The sequence below is a fragment of the Antechinus flavipes genome, chromosome 1 (genome assembly GCF_016432865.1).
Source record: "Antechinus flavipes isolate AdamAnt ecotype Samford, QLD, Australia chromosome 1, AdamAnt_v2, whole genome shotgun sequence".
In the NCBI taxonomy this organism is placed as follows: Eukaryota; Metazoa; Chordata; class Mammalia; order Dasyuromorphia; family Dasyuridae; genus Antechinus; species Antechinus flavipes.
The window spans coordinates 266,396,988-266,421,125 of record NC_067398.1 but is presented as its reverse complement, the minus strand read 5'-3'; positions in this window follow the sequence as shown (position 1 = coordinate 266,421,125).

Genomic DNA, 24,138 nt, shown 5'->3' with positions numbered 1-24,138 from the left:
AGGATGGACAGACAGATAGATATAGAGACATGAAATCCACAAATATTTATTAAGTATCTACTCTGTGCCAGACACTGTGCTAGAGACTAAAGTTTAAATACAAATATAGATAAATTAAGCAGAGAGACAGATCAATGGATAGAGATAGACAGACAGATGATAGATATAAATAGATAAGACAAATAGAAGATAGAATAAAATTATAGGTAGCTCTTGTTGGTCCTGAGGAATAGAGGAGTAAAATGTATTGCTGAGCATGAAAGACAGCATGACTTCAAGGTACTATGGAAAATTGGCACACTAAGTAAAAACTGAAAAGTGTGATTTTGAATAGTACTTTCTCTATAGCCAAAAGGTAGGGAAGGGAGGAGGGAAGAGAACAAGAATCAGGCAGTCAACAAGCATTTATTAAGCACTCACTATGGGCCAAGTCCAGTGCTCAGCACTAAGGATACAAAGAAAAGCAAAAACAGTCCTTGCCCTCAAGTAGTTTACAATTTGATAGGAGGGGACAATATGTTACAAGATATATAAAGAGTAGATGAAAGTTAATCTTAGAAAGGCACTAGCAGCTGGGAGGGGCTGGGAAAGGGTTTCTGATTAAAGGTGAGATTTGAGATGAGCCCTGAAGGAAGTTAAGGGGCAGCTCTGAGGAGGAAGAGCATTGTAAAAAAGGGTAACAGTTAATGCTAAAGCAGGGAGACTAAAGAGGGAGGACTTATAATAAAGGCAGAACTACTACAAATTTCCATATAGGACTATAACAGAGGAGGAAGAGACCTGAGATCCTCTACTTCAACCCCTACCTTTTACAGATGAAGAAACTGAAGCCCTTGTAACTTTAATTACTTGCCTGAAGTTCACATAAATTATAAGTGAGAGGAGTAGGATTTGAACCCAGATCCTCTGATACCGGAGCATCTTTTTTACTTTGGACAGAAATGAAAAGTCTTACCTCTGATAGTTGTTCAGTCGTGTATGACTGTTCGTGATCCCATTTGGAGTTTTCTTGGCAAAGATACTGCAGTGATTGGCCATTTCCTTCTCTAGCTCATTTTACAGATGAGAAAACTGAGGCAAATGGGGTTAAGTGATTTGGCCAGAGTCATCCTGGCACTAAGTGTCTGAGAGAGAATTTGAACTCAGAAAGATGAGTCTTCCTGACTGTGCACTATGGTGCCACCTAGCTGTGCACTTCTGATTCTTATGGTAATAGAAAAATCACTGAACTCCCCTTCATTTTTCAGATAAGATAAGCAAGACTAGAATTAAATGACTTGTTAAAAAGATCACATAGGTAACTGAAGTATCAGAGATGATTTGAACTCAGTTCCCCTGATTCTAAGATTTGTATTCTTTCTGCAAATTGAGTTAGAAGATAGAAGTGGGAGTGTATAAGAAGGGATCCTTTAGAAGGGATGGGAATAAAAAAAGTGATGGAAAGAAGTTTGTTCAGACATAAGAATATATTTTGTTTTGTTTTATTTTTTTGGTAAATCAAATCATCTACTACTGTTGCCACTTGAATATACTTCAATTATAGAGAAGGAAAGAATTTAGGACCAAAACACAAAATATAAAATAGATCATTTTGATTATATAAAATTACAAAGGACAAAACTTTTGATAAAATGAATAGTTATTTATCCCCTCATTTACCACCCTTTTGCACACAGAAAATGTATGAATTTTTAGAATCATAGTTTTTTAAAGAGTAGATATATATATGTATATATACATATATATATATATATATATATATATATATCTGCTTGGTTTATTCTTAGATTACATATATATAATCTAAGAATAAACCAAGCAGAATGTGGAAAAATATCAGATTCATTTTCTTCTGTTTTTGAACTATACTGTTAAATATTTTGTGTTTTATAAAAAAATTCTTGGCTATTAACTTGACTGAGTGTAACTGGGCAAATATTGCTTTCATTCAATAGTTAATTGTGAATGATCTTATTAATAATCTCCATGTAATTATTGCCACAGTAAAAAAAGATAGTTTACATTTAACTAAAAGTTCTCTCTGCAGGAATTGTTCTAACATTACCAGCATGGAGTAATGAAGCAGTAAGTATAATTTTAACCTCATCATATGGATGAGATAGTTAATCTGTAGCACAGCCCAACTGAATGGGCCTGAGAGAAAGAATCCTGGAAGCAGCCTATTGGATACAGGAAATTCACTACAATTTGATACTCTCGTCCTTCACCTTCATCTTGTAGCTCTCACTTGTTCTCATTCCTATGCCCCATGACTTCCCTGTTAATAATTTTGTTGTTTCATATTTAACCTATATCAAATTGCTTTTTGTGTTGGGATGGGGGAGGGAAGGAGAGAGGGAGAAAAATTTGAAACACAAGGTTTTGCAAAGGTAAATGTTAAAAACTATCTTTGCATACTATTTTTAAAAAGTATGTAATAGTATTATGTCTAAAAAAACCAACATATTTACCTTAATTAAAAATACTTTATTGTTAAAATAATAATAATAATTTTGTTGCTTTGGGGTTTGGGCCAAGCCTTTTTTTTTTTTTTTTTTTTTTTTTTAAATATGTTAGTGTGCTTTGTCTCTTCTCAGTTACAGAAGTTCTACCTTCAGTTTCTGGGCTACCAGATTTTGGCCACTGTTGCAGCTGGCTCAGAGCTCTCAGCCCTGGATATAGCTGACAATAAATTCCAAAATCCTTTGCCTCTCCCCTTAGGCGCACCATAGAGACAGCTTTACATTCTTTTGTCAGCAGGAAGCAGTTATAGAAGATGAGATCTTCACCCTCGTTCTGAAAGATTTCTTCTAAAATTTACAAGAGTGGGGAGATGATGGCATTGGCTTTAGCCCTTGACTTGCCCAGTAACAAAAACTGTTTTTTGGGACTCAGTACACAAGTGACTAATCTTGTTACAACCTTAGTTCCTTGAAACATGTAGCACAACTTAAGTCCTGCTGCACCTGGGTGGGCAACCAAATTCTGTTTTTCTGTTTCTTGTGGTTAACTGCTCATCTAAGAGCTAACTCAGCTTATGACACCTAGTCCAGAAATTGCTATAAAGCTTGCTGCTGGTCCCTTAAGGACTAAGCCCACCTTGTTTTCAAATTAAAATCTGTCTAGAATGAGAGAACCAGATTGTTTCCCAAGTGACCCTGACTGATTCTGACCAATCCTCATGAAAAGTAAACAATTACAGTTAGAATTCACATTTGTTTGAGAAGTGGGGAGAAGGGACTCAGCCACAGGATCTCTGGAGGAATCAGGAAGGCCTAGGATCAGATCCTGCCTCTGACACTATGGGCCTGAGGCTGTTGATCTATCTCTCTCATCCTCAGTTTCCTCATCTATAAAATGGATATAATAAAAGCTTGTAGTCTTTGCAGAATTGTCACGAGGATCAAATAAGCTAACATAAATGAGGCATGTAATCAACTTGAAAGGACTGAAGAAATATCAGTTGTTATTGTTGGAAGTCCTAAGGTCTTAGGGAGCCATTGGCCTAGCTCTGGATCTAGGGGATGGTCAGTCTATTCAGCATAAGCCATATTTTTTAATCTAGATCCAGGACCCACAGCTGCATTTGGCTCACAGGACACCTGGACTTAGCGCACTTCTTTCTCCCTCTCAAACAGAGATGAATGGGGAAAGCAGGAGGCAGCCTCTGTCTGAGGTGTGGGTAATGAATTACACAGAATGGATGGGGCAGTAATTAACCTTTGTTGCAGATACATCCAGCCTGTCACTACTTCCTTTAACACAGAGAATGGTCTCATTCTTCTTTGTCAGCCTGGTTTTCCTGGCAGGACTAGTGAATCTTCCATTTGCTGATGGAGAACCCACAAGGGCCCTTGCTATCCTTTATAGGGTATGGGGGTCCCAATTCAGTTTTCTTTCCACAAAGAGAAGGCTCTCACGTGGGATTTCCAGAGTAATTGTCAGCTCCCAAGATACATTTCACTCTCAGAGGATGCAAAGGGGAATAAAACAAGGTCCCTGCCTCATGCACTTTGTAATCTAGGAGGGGAGGAAAATCAAGTATATAAATGACTTTAATACAAAGGATCCCTAGCCAGTCTTAGACCTTGTGGGGAAAATGTGAAATAGAAGAGAGTCCCAACAGAGACAATTCAATTCCACAAATAAACAATTTGCTCGGCAACTACTATATGTGGGATGCCTGCATTGAGAGGGAACTTGACAGAGTGGACAGGTTCATGTCCTGCCTCTTACACATCAGGACATTAAATCATTTAATATCTCGAGGTATCATGTAACTTTTTAAGATGGTGAGTTGCAGTCTAAGCTCTGTTCTTCATGGGAAAAAAGAGTTTCCTCATTGGTCATTTCCTATAGTATTACCAATATAATCACAGACCTGGTCTCTTCCCCCCCTTCCCGCCAACAACAATAACAACAACAAGGCTCAAGGAACTGGACTGAATGAAAGAATTGCAAGACAAAAACAAATCCATCCTTTTTTTTTCTTTCAATATTTCTGCTTTGGGGGCTCCTTCTCCCATCCTTAGGTAACAAGTACTCTGTTTCTTCCCTGTTTTCTCAGGGAAGAATCACCTGATTCAATCTAAGAGGTCTTGGATTTTCTGTTATACCTTCTTGAAGTATTTGCATTTTTAAAAATGCAGCCATATAGAACAATGAGTATTACAAAGGAATAATTGAGAGAGACAGAAAGACGGAGAGAGAGAGAGGAAAAGAGACAGACATACAGACAGAAACAGAGAGATAGAGAAAGGGAGAGAGAAGGAGTAGAAAAAGAAAAGACAGAAGAAGAAAAGACAAAAGAAGAAGAAGCAATAGAAGGAAGAAGAAGGAGGAGGAAGAAGAGGAGAAGGAAGAGGAGAAGAAGGAAGAAGAGGAGGAGGAGGAAAAGGAGGAGGGGGAGGATCAGGAGGAGGAAGGAGGAGGAAAGAGGAGGAGAAGAGGAGGAGGAGAATAAGGAGGAGGAGGAAGAGAATAAGGAGGAGGAGAAAGCAGAGGAAGAGGAGGAGGAGGAGAAAGAGGAAAAGGAGGAGAAGGAGAAGGAGAAGGGGAAGGGGAAGAAGAAGGAGAAGGAGAAGGAAGAGAAACAGAGACAAGAGAAAGAACAGCTCGTGAGGGGGTAAAGTATGTTTGTTTAGGGAGGAAGGGCTGGGAAATAGCATCTTAGAGTATTCAGTTTCACTGCCAACTCAGTTTCCCTGGCAGATTAATTCAATGATGACTTATCCTGATTCACAATGAAACTTTAGCATCCATGCCTTAATGCATCTTGTTCTGGGTCCGGCCCAACATTGGTCTCATGGTTCTGAGGGATTGGCCCGTTTCCTAACTGATCACAGATGGCTTTTTGCCCGTGTGGCTAAAACACAACAAATGAAAGTCACAGGCTCCTGGAGCCTATCAACTGTCTGTCACCCCAAACACTTAGCTCAACCATTGGCTGGGGAGGCAGGACTGTTAATATGGCTTCGGGCTGGTTTGCTCCAGTTGCAGCACACTTAGTAAGCAATAGAGCAGCCTGTGAGGTTTTGTTTTGCTCTGCCAATATGTAATTTTTGCCCTTTTGTCTTTCTCTCCTTCTCTCCCCCTCTCTTTTAATAGAGATCTATTTGCTAAAATAAATTGAAATGGGAGAAAGAATATAAGGCACAATTTATACTAGATATATCTGCAATTACTGAGTCTGAATTAAACATATCCCTTCATGAATAATGAAGCAGAAATAGGCCAGAGGAAAAAATGAGATAAGATCTTAAATCCATGTATTTTTAATTGCTTCATTATCTAAAATTTGGTATGAATAGCAGTGGATACAGTTTGCTGTTAATGCACAAAAAAAAAAAGAAATGAGAATTTTCAGCCAAATCACAAAAGGCTATCAAAAATTAATTTTGTGTGCCTGTGATCATTTAAAATGTAAGTGATTTTGTAGCAGAATGACATAAAAAATACCATTTATATGCTAATACCAAACGAGTCATTTTTTTTCATTTTGATGCAAAATAAATTTTATTTTCATTTTAATAAACTATAATGAATTATAAGTTCTTTCTTTCTTTCTTTCTTTCTTTCTTTCTTTCTTTCTTTCTTTCTTTCTTTCTTTCTTTCTTTCTTTCTTTCTTTCTTTCTTTTCCATTAAAAAGCTCAGGAAAAATAAAGACAAGTTGGTGGAAAAACCAGAACTATATGACAAAGAACTGAAATATGGCACTATACTCTCGTAGCAACTGGTTAAACTCAGTGGGAAACTTTGAAATTCATGGTGCCTCCCAAATTCCCTAGGAGTGATAAGTTCAGTTTGTTTTCCCCCAGGAGTGACAAACTTTCCCATGAGCTCCCTGTGTAAGAAAATGGAAAGTCAACTAGTTTCATCAGATGTGAGAAACTCTAATTCCCTTTATCTCTTCCTCACCAGCACTTGATCTTTAGTGAGAGATACCCACCCAGGGGTTTCTTTATTTGTATAGACACACAGACATCACCCTCCAGAGTCTGATCCCCTCTGATGGAGAAGCTGTTTGCCCAGCTGCAGCTCAAATGGTTCAGTACTCTTTTTCTCTTCCCTGACTTATCTTCTCTTTCCCTGACATGGGCTACTAGGTTTAATTCCCTTTAACCCGGATCTCTTTAAATGGAAGCCTCTGAGTTATGGTGCAATAATTCACACCTCTGATCTGGTGGGCACAAGGCCACAGGCCAAGTGCTGTTAAATGAGGAAGGCCTGAATTACTATCCCATAACTCACCCATTGGAAGTGTCTTATTGCAATTATGGTATGTCCCTGGGCAGCTATTAAAAAAAAAAAATACAGAGAGGGTCCCAGGGCCATATATATATATATATATATATATATATATATATATATATATATAGTATAATGCAGTTTTCAGTTCTAAACACTCCTGATTCTGAAGTCATTAAAAGTCAAGTTAAATAGAAAGATGAAAGACATTAGTATCTCATATTAGCAATGAAAAACAACACTTAAACTCTCCTTTTACTTCCATCTGTCAATATAGCATCAGTCACTCTATATATTATTTTAGAGCAAATTTCCTTGGGTTTCCCCTCATTTCTCTGATTTTTTTTTCTCTCTAGTGTTGCCAATGAGCTTTTACTTTAGAAAGAAAAAAATGAGCATAGCTTTCCTTAGTGCTATGTACCATTCAAATTCTATTGTTTAACATTCTATGACAATAAAATCTCTGTATAAGGCAGATTTCTGAGAGTTTTTACAACTACCACTCTCACAAGAAATAGTATTTGCAACACTATATCAATATATTATTTGTTTGTTTCTGAGACTACATGCTCCTAACTCAGTAGGGTGAGAAGATAATTTTTTTAAGCTTTTTATCTTACCAAATGCAAAGATGGTTTTCAACATTTACTGCTGCAAAACCTTGAGTTTCAAGTTTTTCTTTCTCCTTTCTCCCTACCCCTTCCCATACACAGCAAGCAATACAATGTAGGTTAAACATATGCTTCTAAACATATTTCCATATTTGACATGTTGTATAAGAAAAATCAGATCAAAAGATGAAAGAAAAAACAGAAAAAAAGAAAAGAAAAAGGAAAAAGCAAACCACAAAAAATAAAGTGAAAATACTATGATTTAATCCATATTCACTTTCCATAGTTTTCTCTCTGGATACAGATGGCTCTTTCCCTCACAAGTCTATTAGAATTGCCTTGAATTACCCCATTATTGAAAAGAATCAAGTTTATCACATAATCTGTTGTTCTCTTGGTTTTGCTCACTTAACTTAGCATCAGTTTATGTTAGTTATTGGAAAGATAACTGGAAAAGGCTTTTCTGAAATCAGCCTGCTCATCATTTCTTATAGAACAATAATATTCCATTAGGGAAGGGCAAGTTTTAATCTGTATCATTGTTTAAATTTGGACAGGTTCTCCTTTTGTTAGACAACCAGGTGGTTTTCTGCTTACAGAGGCTCACCATATTGGTTCCAGACTTAGTGCTGACACCTAAACAGCTTTAGCCCTACTACTACTGAGTTGTAACTCAGAACTCCGTGACTCAGGTAATCCACTAGCCCCAACCTTTCCAGAAGCAAGGATTACAGATGTGTGTCAGTCCTGGCCTCCTAAATCAATATAATCAAAAAATGTGGACTATTCCATGGAGTCAGATTCATAAAATAATAATCCCAGAAGAGAAAAGGAGCTCAAAGGACATAAGATCATAGATTTAGAGCTAACAGGGATTTTAGAGATTATTAAATCTAGCCCTCTCACTTTACTGCCTAGAGAACTGAATTAAAATTTTCTCTTTGATGAAGTAGAAATATGCCTCTCTGTAGAGACAAGCAAACCTAAAATAACACTGTACTCTTTGCCCCCAAAAGACTTTCATTTCTCTTCCTTTCTTCTAAATCTCATCCATCCTTTAAGACCTTGTTCAAAATATATCTTCTCTCTCAAGGCTTCCCTGACAAGTCCAACTCAGAGAGATCTCTGAGAACATTTCTATTTTATAACACTCATTTTTGCACTGCAGCACTTGGTCTTATCAGAATACCTTCTCTTACATTGCAGCCCCTTATGAGATTACAAACTCATTATCATGAGAGTATAATCCTTTGTCCATCCCTACAGCCAGTGCCTAAGACAACAGGTACATGTTATAGTTGACTGCTTCATAAAAACAGGAGTTAATACTATATTTTTTATTGTCCTAAAACTTGAAAAATCCATTTCATTTTTAAATCACTTTTTAAATGAAGTTATTCATTGTAGTACTTATCTCAATTAATTTTAGTTGACTGTGATTCTTTAAGTATACCATCATATCATCTGCAAAAAGTGATACTTCTATCTCCTCTTTTCCTATAGCTAAGTTTCTTCACTAGAAGTAATTTCCCACTCAGTTGTCCAAGCCACCATCCACCCAAACTTCCAACAGTGGTCATTTAGTTAAGACATTACTGACTTGTGGCACACGTTCCTCACTCTACTTCCATTTTGTTGTTCTAAAGAGAATTAATGAAGGATTATTTTACATGCTTTTATTTATTTTTATTTTTAGTGAGGCAATCAGGATTAAGTGACCTGCTGAGGGTCATATTTGCCAAGGGTAAATATTATTGGAGGCTGGGTTTAAATTCAGGTCCTCTTGACTCGAAGGAGCCAATGCTCTATCCACTGCACCATCTATCTGCCCCAAATTTACATGCTTTTAAAAAAAATTTGATGAAGCAACTAGGGTTAAGTGATTTGCCCAAGATCTCATGGCTAGTCATGTTTTTGTTTTTATGTAAAATTTAAAAATTACTCCCACTTCATGAAAGATCTTTTATGGTAAAATAAATTAATAATACAGTGACTTCATCTGAAATTACATGCAACATTCCACATCTAGAATATTCTAACTAATTTTTAAAAATTAACAGACATTTATAAATGGATAAATATTAAGTTTATTGAGCTTCACCAAATGAAGAGTACAAAGACTAATATTAGTTTTAAGGAATGGAAAACAGGGTAAGGGATGGTAAGAGCTCTTTTGCTAGGGTACAATACTGATCTCATGCATTATCAGGGTAAATGGTTTTTGTATAGAAGATGAAGGGGGTCCTAGGCTCATTCTCTGAACAGATCATATAACAGAATATCATGTCAATTCTATGTTGGATGTTTGCATTGAAAGTACAATGGAAGAGTACAAACATATGTGTGTGAACGAAACAGAGTAGCTCTTATCCATAGTGTCTATGTGATATCTGGTTCAAGATATACAATAGACAGCTGGAGGTATGAGGCTGAAAGTAAAGGGAGAACTACTAAACAAATAAATCTGAGAATCATTTACATAGAAATAATATTGAAAGCCATAATACCTGGTGAAAATATCAAGTGAAATAGTATAGGAGAGAAAAGAAGAGGACTCAAGAAAAAGTCCTATAGAAATCTACAGTTAGTAAGTGTGATCTGATGAAAATCCAAAAAAAAAAAAAAAAAAAAGAAAAAAGAAAAAGAAAAAGAAAGAAACTGAGAAGGAACAATCAATGAGGTAGAAACACAACCAGGAGAAAATAGAGTTCTGAAAACCTAGAAAGAGTATCAAAAAGAGAGTGATAGTTTCAAAGTCTACAGATAGATCAAGAAGTATGAGGACTGAAAAGAGATCAATGGACTTGGATATTAAGAGATCATAGAGTTCCAAGTAATTTATACATTCTGTAATACTTAATTGCAAATGAAATTTCTCTTTCTAACTTCCTGCTGGATTTTATTGGTATTATATAGGAATGCAGATGATTTTTCCCATTTACTTGATATTTTATTTTCCCAGTTTCATGTAAAACAATTTTTATATTTGTTTTTAAAACTTTGAATTTCAGATTTTCTTCTTTCCTCCCTCCCCTGCATTGAGAAGCACATGTGAAGTTGTGCAAAACGTTTCCTTAAAAGTCAAGTTGCCAAAAAAACCCATAGATTCCCTGCCTGCCCCCCCAAAAAAAACCCTTAAGAAAAATAATTCTTCAATCTGTATTCAGACACTATCAGTTCTTTCTTTGAGTATAGATGGCATATTTCATTATAAGTCTTTCAGAGTAGTTTTGGATCACTGTATCACTGAGAATAGCAAAATCATTCATCGTGATCATCCCACAACATCACTGTTACTTTGTACACAGTACATTCTACTCTGTAATGAGCACATGGAGGACTTTCCAGGTTTTTCTGAAAGCACTCTGCTTTTTATTTCTCACAGAACAATATTCCATTATAATCATAAACCACATTTTATTCAGCCATTCTCCAATTGATGGGCCTTTGCTTAATTTCCAACTCTTTGTCCTGAGAAAAGATTTTTGTACACATAGATCCTTTTCCTTTTTTTGAAACACATGTCTAGTAGTGCTATTGTTAAGTCAAAGGGTATGCACAATTTTATAGCACTTTGGCCATAGTTCCAAACAGCTACAAAATAACTGAATCAATGCACAATTCTACCAACAATACATTAATACCTCATTTTCCCCACGTTCCCTCCAATATTTGTCATTTTCCTCCTCTGGCCCATTAACCAATATAATAGATGAAATAATACCTCAGAATTGTTTTAATTTTCATTTCTCAAATCTGTAGAGAGTTACAGCATATTTTCATATAGTTGTAAACAGCTTGATTAGTTCATCTCTTTTTCATATCATTTAATCATTTATTAATTGGGGAATAGCTCTTATTTTTTATAAACTTGATTTTTAAAAAATATTATCCCTTCATATTCAACTCACATTTTTAACTGCTCTAATAAGGAGAATGTTTTCATGAGTTATGAGTACCTTTCTCTCCAGTAGTAATATAAATAAATTAACTTTTAATCCCTTATAATTTATTTTTCCTAACTGATTCTCCTGAGATCTATATTTGAAAGTTAAATTTCATATTTAGCTCTAGTTTTTTCATCAAGAGTGCTTAAAAGTCCTCTATTTTATTGAATATCCACCTTTTCCCCTGAAGGATTATGTTTTGTGTTTTGGTGGCATAGGTGATTTTTGCTTGTAATCCCAGCTTCTTTGCTCTTCAAAATATCATATTCCAACTCTTCCAAATCTTTACTGTAGAAGTTGCTAAATCTCAACTGTGATTTCACTAAACTTGAATTGTTTCTTCTTGGATGCAGCCAATATTTTCTCCTTGACTTGAAAGTTCTGGAATTTGTCTAGAATATTCCTTGGAGTTTTCATCTTGGGATTTCTTTCAAGAGGTGATTGGTGAATTCTTTCAATTTCTATTTTAGTCTCTGATTCTAGAATATCAGTTTTCCTTAATAATTTCTTGAAATAAAAGAAATTAAAGCAATTTCTAGTCATATTAAAAAAATGTTCTAAATCACTATTTATCAGAGAAATGCAAATTAAGATAACTCTGAGGTACCTACATAACTCTCAGATTGGATAAGATGATTGGAAAAGATAATGATAAATTTTAGAGGGGATGTGGTAAAATTGAGACACTAATACATTGTTGGTGGAGTTGTGAAGTGTTCCAAAACATTCTGGAGAGTAATTTGTAACTATGCCTGAAGAATTATAAAACTGTGCATACTCTTTGACCCAGCAGTAAGTCTACTGGGTCTGTATTTCAAAGATATCATTAGAAAAGGGAAAAGGACCCATATATGCAAAAAAAAAAAAAGTTTGTAACAGCCCTTTTTGTAGTAGGAGGGAACTGGAAATTGAGTGGATGCCTATCAGTTGAAGAATGGCTGAATAAATTATGGTATATAAATATTATGGAATATTATTGTTCTATAAGAAATTATAATTAGGGTGATTTCAGAGAGGGCTGGAGACACATGAACTTACATGCTAAGTGAAGTGAGGAGAACCAAAAGAACATTGTACACAGTAACAACAAGATTAGGTGATGATTAATTCTGATCAATGTGGCTCTTTTCAACAATGAGATGATTCAAGCCAATATCAATAGACTTGTGATGGAGAGAGCCAGAGAGAGAACTTTGGGGACTGAATGTGAATCACAACATAGAATTTTCAGCTTTTTGTTGTTTTCTTGCTTTTGTTTTCTTTCTCATTTTTTTTTCCTTTTTGATCTGACTTTTCTTGTTCAGCATGATTATTGTGGAAATATGTATAGAAGAATTGCACATGTTTAACATATATTGGATCACTTGCTCTTTGGACGGTGTGGAGGAAGAGAGGGAGAAAAATTTGGAATACAGAGCTTTGCAAGGGTGAATGTTGAAAACTATCTTTTGCATATATTTTGAAAATTTTTTAAAGCTGGAAAAAAGATAATTTCTTGAAAGATAATAAGTAGATTCTTTTTTTGATCATGAACTTCAGGTAGATCAATAAATTTTAAATAATCTCTCCTGGATCTATTTTCTAGATAAATTACTTTTCCATTGAGATATTTCACATTGTTTTCTATTTTTTCACTCTTTTGGATTTGTGTTATTGTTTCTTGATTTCTTATAAAGTCATTAGTTTCCATTTGCGCAAATCCAGTTTTAAAGGAAGTATTTTCCTCAATGAGCTTTTGTACCTCCTTTTCCATTTGTCAATCTTATTTTTTAAGCAACCTTAAAAAATATTCTTATTAGCTTTTTGCACTTTCTTTTGCAGCACTCTCATTTCTCTTCTCAATTTTTCCTCAATATCACTTACTTGACTTTCAAAATTCCTTTTGAGCTTTTCCATGGTCTGAGACCAATTCCAATTTTTCTTGTAGACTTGGGATGCAAGAACTTTGACTTTGTTATCTTCTACATGTGTATTTTGATCTTTGCTCAGAATATTTTTCTGTTTTTTTGGTAATTTTCCTAGCCTGTTACTTGGCTTTTAACTCTGTTAAAATATGGTTCTATCCAGGATGAAAGGTGCAATTTCCCCAGCTTCAGGGTTTTGTGCAGCTATTTTCTGAGATCCTTCTAGGGACTTGTAAATTTACAGTTCTTCCAAGGAGATATGATCCAGGAAGAAGAGTGTTTATTACTCTCTTAGTCTCACTCACTCACAGACCAGAGTGAGCACAAGCACCCTTTTTGCCCTGAAACTGTGAAGAAGGTTCTTGATCTACTCTGTAAATTCTAAGGTGGTAATGCTCCTCTCACCATGAGACTGTTAGCCAGCATTGCAACCTGTGCAAAACAACAGAGTTCTGTCTCAGTGCTAGCAAAGCGATCCTTATGATCTTTTTCTGAACAGTTGCTCTGCCTCCCTCCCATCATCTGTGGGCTAAGACCTCCAAAAGCAGCTACTGTCCCTGCTACTGCTCATTCAGTGGCTTCCAAGGCCCAATTTAAATCTGCTGATTTCCCAGTTTTCCAAGAGCCTCTCATCCTAGTGTGACAAACATTTCCTGCCAACCTTCTAAATTGTCTTTGGTGTCTGTGGACTGAGTAGTCTGGAAACCACCAGCACTACTACTGATTCAGAGATCTGCTCCTGGTTTGCGGGGGCTAGGGATGTGCTGGCTCAACCTGTAAGAGGACTGGACTGCTCTTCCACTCTGGTACAAAAGAACTTCCCTGCTAATCTTTTAAGATGTCTTCAGCTGAATTCAGTTTCAATTGATCAAGGATGGATAGAAGCAGCTACACCCAAAGAAAAAACACTGGGAAATGAATATAAACTGCTTGCATTTTTGTTTTTCTTCCCTGGTTATTTATACCTTCTGAATCCAATTCTCCCTGTGCAACAAGAGAACTGTTCAGTTCTGCACACATATATTGTATCTAGGATATACTGTAACCTATTTAACATGTAAAGGACTGCTTGCCATCTGGGGGAGGAGGTAGAGGGAGGGAGGGGAAAAATCGGAACAGAAGTGAGTGCAAGGGATAATGCTGTAAAAAATTACCCTGGCATGGGTTCTGTCAATAAAAAACCAATTCCAACTCAAAAAAAAAAAAAAAAAAGATGTCTTCAGTTGAAAAATTGTTTCAATCCATCTTTTTGTTGATTCTGATGATCTAAAATTTGTTTAGAATCATTATTCACAGATATTTGCAGGTATGTGGGAGAGAGCTCATAAAAGTCCCTGAAATGCAGGTGTTATGTGTAGATTTATTTTATATCCAGCAAATTTGCTGAAGTTGTTATTATTTCAGTTAATTTTTAGTTGACGCTTTAGGGTTCTTTATGTGTACCATCATATCATCTGCAAAAAATGACAATTTTGTTTTTTCTTTGCCTATGGCTATTCCATTAATTTCTATTTTCTTGTCTTATTACTATAAATAGAATTTCTAGTACTATGTAAAATAGAATAGACATTCTTGTTTCACTCATGAATTTATTGGTAAAGATTCTATTTTATATATACCACAAATAACATTGCTCTTAGTTTTAGGTAGTTATATGAATGTATGTATGTATGTGTATATGTGTGTGTTTTTTATTTAAGGAAAGGTCCGTTTATTTCTATTTTCTAATGTTTCTAAAAGAAATGGATTTTGTCCTTTCTTATTATATTATATATAATCATATATTTTTGTTGGCTTGTTATAAATATGGTTAAATGTTTGTGGTAGTCCTAATATTAATCAATTTAATATTAATCAACATAAATCCAATCAATCATAATTTTTATAATATGTTGCTTTGGTCTCCTTATGTTTTAATTGAAACTTTTATATCTATGTTCATTACACATATTAGTTTCTAGTTGGGATTTGTGTTTTGATTTCCCCTGATTTATGTATCAAGACTATATCTCTTTCAAGAAAGGAATTTGGTAGAATCACTTCTTTCGTTCTTTTTGAAAATAATTTATGTAATATTGGAATTAATCATTCTTTTTATGTTTCTTAGGATTCATTTGTGAATCCATTTAATCCTAGAGGTTTTTTTTTCTTTTACAGTTTATTTTTAGTTTGTTTGTTTTCTTCCTTGGAAATTGAGTTATTTAAATTATCTATTTCATATAGCATTCATTTGGGTGTGCTATGTTTTTATAAACATTTATCTCATTTGATGGTTTTTGGCATATAGTTTGGCAAATTAGTTTCTAATAATTTTTTTTTTCTTCTTAACTTATTGTGAGAACTTTTCCAAATTAGGTGTGAAGATTTGGAATCAAAAGGACTGTCAAAAACAGGCAGAGAACCCAAGCAATGATGACACTGATAAAAATAAACTCCTGCTCAAAAAAGCCCAAAATATGTCCAGTAGATTGAAAAGCATTTTGAAAAACACTTACTGTATTCCAAATTCTGAGAAGACAGAAGCAAAAACAAAATAATCTCTGCCCAAAATAAATGTACCTTTGTTCAGAGAAGCAAATGTACATATACACAGCAAATGTTATACCAGTTTCAATAACCTCTCCTACATAAATTATTATTGCTGTTGCCATATCTTTAAGAAAATATAGAATCTTGTGAAAGAGGCAGTTTAATTGTGTATTTAGAGAGGTATCATAGCTAGAGATTTTTCCTAAGAGATTGTAAGAGTAAATCGCTATGGAGAAAGAGTCTGAAGAAACTTTTTCAGAGAAAACTAAATTTAACCATTAGCCTGAAGAGAAGATATTTTGAAAGGTAAGCTTGATATGTTTCCAATGTTATCCTGAGAACTGAGTGGTAGGACCATGTTACCAAAGTTTAGAAGAAGTCAGCATCTTGCAGATACCTAGAGATGACTCATGATGTTCCTAACTTCGAGATATTTTTCTTCAATTCTGTGCTATCAGAGCTACTCTTTTAATGTGATTTTTTAGATCATAACATTAAATATTTAGCATATACAGTAATAAATATTGAAATAATAATTATGTTTCAAATAAAATAGCAAAATGGGTAAATTAATGTCATAATTCAGTAGTATTATTAATCTATTTTCTTTTATGCTCCAATTAATCTTATTAGGTTATAACAAAATAGAAAATACCTATGAGAAAAAAAAATTCATATATGACCTCTACTCTCATCCTTGCCCCATGTAGCAAGACTTTAAGATGAACCCATCACTTAGCCCAGAGGTATATAACACTGTATCCTGCAACATTTTCAAGTCCATCCCAACTCAGATTAAAATATAATTAGGAAATATTTAACAATATAATATAGAAAACATTAATATCTGGTTTTCTATGTCACTATATATATAACCTTCAGGGATTCTTACGTATAATTTAATGGCGCTATTCCTATTTGAGCTTGACATCATTGATGTAATCTAATTGGAATTGAGACAATTATGTTTTATAATGTGCTAGTCAACAACCATACCAAACCTGCACCATTCATCTCCTTATTAATTCTCTTATACGTGGTTGAAGAGCACTCAAGAGGTCTGGTCCTCATAAAATAAGAAAAACATATAATCTTTCCCCTAATTAGTTAATTTTTAGTCCATACCCTACTTATAAATTAATCCAAAGTATTTTTTTCCTACAGGTTTTCTCTTCCCAAGCTATTTCCAAAATCCATAGCCTCACAGGTTCAAATAAAAATCATTAATACTGGCTATGCAATTCATTAACAGTGTAACAAACAATACTAATACATATTTTAACTAATTTCAGTCAATACATATATAAATGATTTTAATACATAGTTTAACATGTTAACATATTTTAATATTCTATAATGGCAAGAAAGCTCCCCTCCTATCCCCCTACCACTCTGAGTTACCACTAATCTTCATCTCTAATTTCTAACTTTTCAACCCTGGAAAAACAATTCTACCATTCAATTTTCTCAGAATGGCAGTCAAAGTCTCTCAAGAATTCTCTTTATAATTTTATTTTGCAAAATAAAAATTAAACTCACTTTTCTCAGGAAATCTCTTTAGTCATTTCTAAAAAATGGCAGCTAACTCCTTCCATCTGTTATGAAAGAAGTTTTCTTAGTCTTTTCTCTACTTCACACATTCTCCGTTTCTAGCCACAACATATAACAGTCCATAAAATAAGCATTTGACTTCTATGCAATTATTTTAAAAAGCAAAAAAAAAAAAAAAAAAAAAAAAAAACCACATAACCTTTTTTTGACCAATCATTTGAGAATGTACCAAATAGCTCAGTTTGGAAAAATTAAATTTTGAATAAATTGTCTTTCTCCCAACATTTCTATTGCTCTTAAAGATGTAGTTACAGTTTCCATAGATTCTGGGGAAGTTGTCATTGAAGCTAGAATTACATAAGTATAGCCAAAATACATATGTACAAAGTACTTTGGGGTTGGGAAGGCACCAGCAATAAGAAAATCAGGATCAACCTCATATAGAAAGTAGTATTGAAGTCGATCTTTAAAGGAAAGTTGGAATTCTCCAAGAAATTACAAAACATTTTTCACAGAAATAAAAGAAATAATTGGGAGGATAGCTGTTGCTCATTTTGGGGACTATGTCAAAGTAATAAAAATGACAATACTATCCAGCTATCACCAGGAACTTCTACACTGATTTACTGTTCCAGTTCACATTGTTAACTTTGGAGAAAAGTCATATGTTCATCCCGAGCAAGGAGAATGGTATAAGGCACAAGGAAATAGCCCAGCTTAGATAAATGTTACAGCAAACATGGGAAAACAGAAACAGATGATGAAGTGTCTCAACCTAACTCAGTAGTTATTCTGAATTAACACTTCTTGAGCTTCTCCCCTGTGGTAGATCCTTTAGGCCTTTTCCATGACATTTCTCCTTATCTCACAGAGAATCAGTGAGATGAAAGGTCACAAGAGGCCTACAATTAGGAGGGGGAAGAAAATCCCTTGATGGGTCAGAAACAGAAAAAAAGGTTTTGGTGTTTTTTGTTTTTTTTCATTTGGGAATTAGCAAGAAGTTCTTCAGAAAATAAGAATGAAAAGATAAGAATATAAGTGGAGACAAGGCCAGGAATTTTCCATATTTCATTTTTTTAAAGATATTACTTGTTTTTATTTTTATTTCTCCATTATAGCACTTTGTCCTTGAGCTTGTGAAAACATTGTTTACCTTCCTAATTTTAATCTTTTTTATAATATTTTTTTTATTTTTAAATTACGTGCAAAGAAAGTTTTCAACATTCACCCTTGCCAATCTTGTATTCCAAATTTTTCTCCCTTCTCCCATCCTTCCTGTTTTTTAAGATTAACAGCAAACTTTTTTTTTAGTCTTTAAGTTGTAGCTGACTTTTTGTGATTCTATTTGGATTTTTTCTGAGAAAGATACTGGAGTCACTTTCTATTTCATTTTCCAGATGAGGAAATTGAAACAAACTGGGTTGAATGACTTTCCCAGAGTCACCCAGTTAGGAAATGTTGGAGGCTAGATTTGAATTCAGGAAATCTTTCTGGCTCCAGTGTCAGCATTCTATCCACTGCACTGCTCAGCTGGGTAGGGAATCATAATTATAGAATTGGAGAGGGAATTAAGGGCAATGACATGCATATGATGGCAAGACAGTTAGCAAGTAGGGTATAAAATGAAGCATAGATGGGGTCTGTCAGTACTTTAACAGTCTGCTGCTGTCCTCCACCCCCTGAAAGGGTCATGAATACTTTTCACTACCATTTCCCTCTTTCAACCCACTGCAGAGCTATTGGAACTTCCTCATGGATACTGCTGGACTCAACTCTTAATGCCTGTAGTCCAGCTCTCATCCAACAGGTGATGCTCATGACCTCTCCACGTCTCAGGTCTCAAGTTGGCTGGGCCACAAAATGATTAAATTATTTGGAGCCTTCATTAAAAAGATTACAATTTTTTCCTTCCTCCAATGCACCAAGTATCTCAGGCTTATTTATGCTTTCTCTAATGCAGTGGTCCTTAAAGTAGCTCTCTGGAGGTTCCCAAGACCTTTTTAAAGATCTTTGAGGTCAAAACTATTTTCATAATAATGCTAAGATATTTTAACTTGATAGACATTTAGATATAAGCCATTTAGCTCGTGGCATCCTCAATAATTTTTTTTTGAGAGTGTAAAGAGGCTCTGTGATCAAAAAGTTTGAGGAATGCTGCTCTAGACTTAGATCTAGACTCCACAGCCCCACCTTGTGCAGCTTTGGGTACTCTCTGAGACCACTGGAACCATTCCCAGACTGAGGAAGGGCAGAAACAGCAGCTGCTTCTTGTCATTTAATGATGGAATTTTTAGCACTGTGTCACCTTCATGAGAAGGCATTTTTGGTCAGAAAGGTCTTTCAAGTGCCCTTCAGATCATACTACATAAGCAAATTTTTCACTCTCTCCATGCAGCAAAAAGAAGTACTTCCAATGACTCTATAGTTCCAAAATTCTTAAGTTGAGATTCCTAGAACTAGTTTAAAAAATAATAATAATAATTGAATTTCAAGGTGATTGGTTTTTTATCCTATGTGTTTAATGAATATTAAACTAATTAAATTAAACCAAACTTAAAACATTAATTTATTTAAATAAATATTTGAATAATTAATCTAATAACATTATTTAATAATTAAATTTAAATTATTAGATTGATTGATCATTAAAATTATTGAGTTAATTATTGAATATTTTATGTTTTATATAATACTTTAATTTTGTTTTTTTAATAAAAATGTTCTTTTTTGTTACTATTACCTTTTAAGTTCCAAGTTGTCTTCCATTTGATACATATATACATATATATACACACACACACACATATATAACATATATCAGATTGCATGCTATCTTGGGAGGGAAAAGAGAAAGGAGAGAGAAAAGAAAATTTGGAACCCAAGATCTCGCAGAAATTAATGTTGAGGGACACCTAGGTGACACAGTGGATAGAGCACCAGCCTTGAAATCAGGAAGACCTGAGTTCAAATCTGGTCTCAGACCCTTAATACTTCTTAGCTATGTGACCTTGGGCAAGTCACTTAACCCCAATTGCCTCCGGAAAAGGAAAAATAAAGAAATTAATTTTGAAATCTATCTTTACATGTAATTAGAAAAACAAAATACTATCAAGTTTTGTTTTTTGTTTGTTTGTTTGTTTTATGTTCCTCTCCTTTTCCTGCTTTTTTTTTTGGAAAACTTTTTCAGGGTAGAAACCAGCCTACATGATTCTATGCATGTTACTGTCTACCATGCTTCATAAATATTGAGCTTGTTACAATTAGTCAAGAGAAAATGTATATGATGATAGGAATATGTATTTTGATCAGAAATGATGCCTTTAGGAACAAATTTTCTATTTGCTGGCTGAGCAGTTAATTAAGCTTTAGCTTAGACAACAGAGCACCACCTCTTCAAATAAGTATTCCTTGAATCCTGCCCCATACTCTTAGTCTTATTTAGTGATCTTGTTTTTTTCCTCCAGGCTAGTAAAATATTATAGAAGAAGGTCAATGGTATCCCAAACTCTAACATGACTTAAAACAATTTTTCCAGACATGGTCCTGCCTGAAGGCAGGGAGATGGTCCAGATGATCTTTAAGATCACAGCTCCCCTGGTATGATTCTATCCATTCATCTTAGCCTGATAGAAAATATTGAAATGTGGCTCATGTTCTGCAATATAAAGGCAGGATTAAGGAGTGTGGGTAATGATGCTTTTTGGAATATATCAATGGAAATATTCAGGCTTAGAATAGCAAATTGTGTTCTTTTGAAAAGAATAAGAGAAAAAGACTGGGCAGTTATGGACTAAACGACTGATAAGGCACAAATCTATTGGGTGAAAGTATGAAGCCCGTGGAGATGAGATAAGGAAAGTACTGTATTTAAGCCTAATAGGATTATAATTGGGTGATTTCAATCTCCCTCATATGAACAGAGAACCTTTTATACCTAGGGTTATGATAGACATGGAAATGATGGCCGTGGGAAGTGATTACTTAATGAAGGAGAGAGTCAGAAATATAAAGAGAAATCATCAGTGCTAAGGTCTAACCCTGCCCTTTATAGTTCAGTTAAAGAAAATGGAAGGCCCCTATAGCATAGCAGGGTCTCAGGACCACTGATTTGGAAATGGAAAAAATTTTAAAGGTTATCTAAGTCTAGTCCTGTCGTTTTACATGCAACCTGTGATCTAGTACTGCCAGATTTTGACTTATCTAGGCTGGATCTGATTTATTCCCTCTCAAATCACCAATTCGTTGATTATGCCCCTCCATAGGATTTACTCTGAACAAATCTCTTAAAGTTTATGCAAATGTGAATAAGGGGATTGAATCACTTGGGGATCCTGTACAAGTACTCAAGGTACCAATGCATTCATACTAGATATAATGCAGTTCCCTTTTTTTTTATTCCCATAGAATATGCAGAGTTCACAGGAATTCATACATAAGTGCAGAAAATACATAAAGGACTCACAATAGGTCATAGAAAATCACTGTAATCCTCTTCCCTCTCTAGTGATTTCTGCTTTCTACCAGGAAATTAAGGTATTTTAGACTCAGTTCTTTGTGATCTCAACAGAAGGGAAACAAACTTAGAATGCTTAGGTGAGCAAAAGACTCAACATTCCCATGAATCTTTCTTTGATCCCACTGAGACTGAAATAATTTACTGTACTACTATGAGGGTTTGGACTCCTATGGAAGGAAAATTCATTTGAGTCTACTAGATAAGTAACACCCCAACATCTTCTAATCTTGGACAAATTTTGATGACCTTATGGTACTATCCAAGGAACTGGAGTCCCTAAAGAAGAAAGAAGCACTTAGATCACCTTACCAAAAAAATCTCCTGTGTAGTCCCCTCCTGTCATACAACTTCCTAACAAATCTACATCAGACCAACTGACTTACTGTCGCAGCAAAGTGTAAAATCATGTCTTTTATTACTCCATGAGTTGAACTTAGAGTTATTTGCTATACTGCTTCTTTCAGTCCTGGGAGGAAAATGGTCTTTTCTATCCATGAGAAAGGAAGTTCTCCTCTTAACAGAAGACTGGATTCTTGAATCATTGAATTTATCTTTTCTCTGCATTTTTGTTGCTGTTCAATTGTTTCCCACTCTTTGTGACCCCATTTGGGGTTTACTTAGCCAAGATATTAGAGTGATTTGCCATTTCCTTCTCTGGCTCATTTCATAGATGAAGAAACTAAGACAATCAGTCTAAGGCTGCATTTGAATTCAGGAAGATGAGTCTTGTTGACTCGATATCCAGTACTCTTATTACTGTGTCAATTAGCGCCTTCTTTGGATAGAAGGATGGATAACAGAACTCTTGAATTTAAGACTTCTAGAAATAAAATCCATAAGGATTCTCTTTAGTCACATGGTTTTCTTCTTCATTGGCGACCATAAAAGTGACAAAACCTGTCTATCCAAAACTAAGAGCAGGAACTAAACATCATCCAAATACTGTCCCCTCAGACAACATAAGCAAACATTCTACCTCTGACATTTACCACCAGTCTCTTTGGGATCTCTTCAGGGTACTTCAACATTGCTCTGAGTGCTGCTTTTTCTTATTCTTCTCAGATCTCCAATCTCTTACCTATGCTAAGAAAAAGGAAAAAAAAAAAAAAAAAAGAAAGAAAGAAAGAAATGCTGTTAGAATCCTAGTGTTAACTCAACTTGAAACAAGGTGATAACTCAAGGGAGATATTAGAATCCTAGTGTTAACTCAATGGAATTGATACAATACTTATTGGTTCACACCTTAGAGCAAATCCTGACAAGGTGATAAATCTCTAATACTGATAGAAACAATGCTTGTATTCACACCTTTAGAGAGAACTCATATAAGCAAGAAGCTCTTAGGGCCAGAGAGCACTCTGGGAGGAAACCCATAATCCCACTCTCAGATCCCACAATCCCACTCTTGGATAAAGAGCATAAATAGAGCTTCAGTGAGCCAGTCAAGTTAGTTCAGCTAAAAAGATTGAAAGGGGAGCATCAAGTGAGTTCGGAGAGAAGCCCTCTCTCGGAGGCAAGACAGGATTCATTCCATCTTCCATCTTTGTACTGGCTGGAGGCTGAAGAAAGCAGAGGCAACGGACAACTGCAAGAGCTCTTGGAACCAAGCAGAAAGACAGGCCTCTAAGAAAAACTAATTTTGGAAGAAGCAATAAAATATCTGAACTTTTAAACACCTGGCTGCATTTGGAGTAATCTTTTAACTGAAATGAAGGCTACCTCAAGAAAACCTCCCCAAGAAACCTGCTCCCAGAGAGAACCATTATATTATATTATAAAGAAGAAAAACACCACAAAATGCAATAGACAATCATGAATGAAGGGGTCAGGAATATCATTCTTAGACATTTTGGGCTCAAACATTAAAAATTCACCTTGTGCTTTGGTCACAGGAAGCTATTAAGAGCTTTTAAGGACACCCCAACCCTACCCCAGGAAGAGAGGGATCTAGAATGACAATAGAAAAGGGAAAAAGAATAAGCAGATTAGGTAGCTCTCCTTTATAGGCCAGAACAATGTGGTGCCTCTTTTCCTGAGTGTTTCTTCCTAAGAAACTGAGTCAACCATTTTTATTCAGGAAACCTTCATCAGTGAAACTCATATTCCAGGAGACAATAAAGGAGTCCCCAAAGCCATCATTTCATTTTGGGAGCATTCTCAGTTTCTGATATTTTATTAGAACATGTTTCCAGGTCTCTCAACAGGGTGTCAATGGGTGTGAATATATCACATTTTAAAATACAATATATTTTTTAAATTATACACAAAGATTCCCTGTCTTTATAGACTCATCAAGACTCAAGTTTACAGACTCAACAGTGAACCCTTTGTA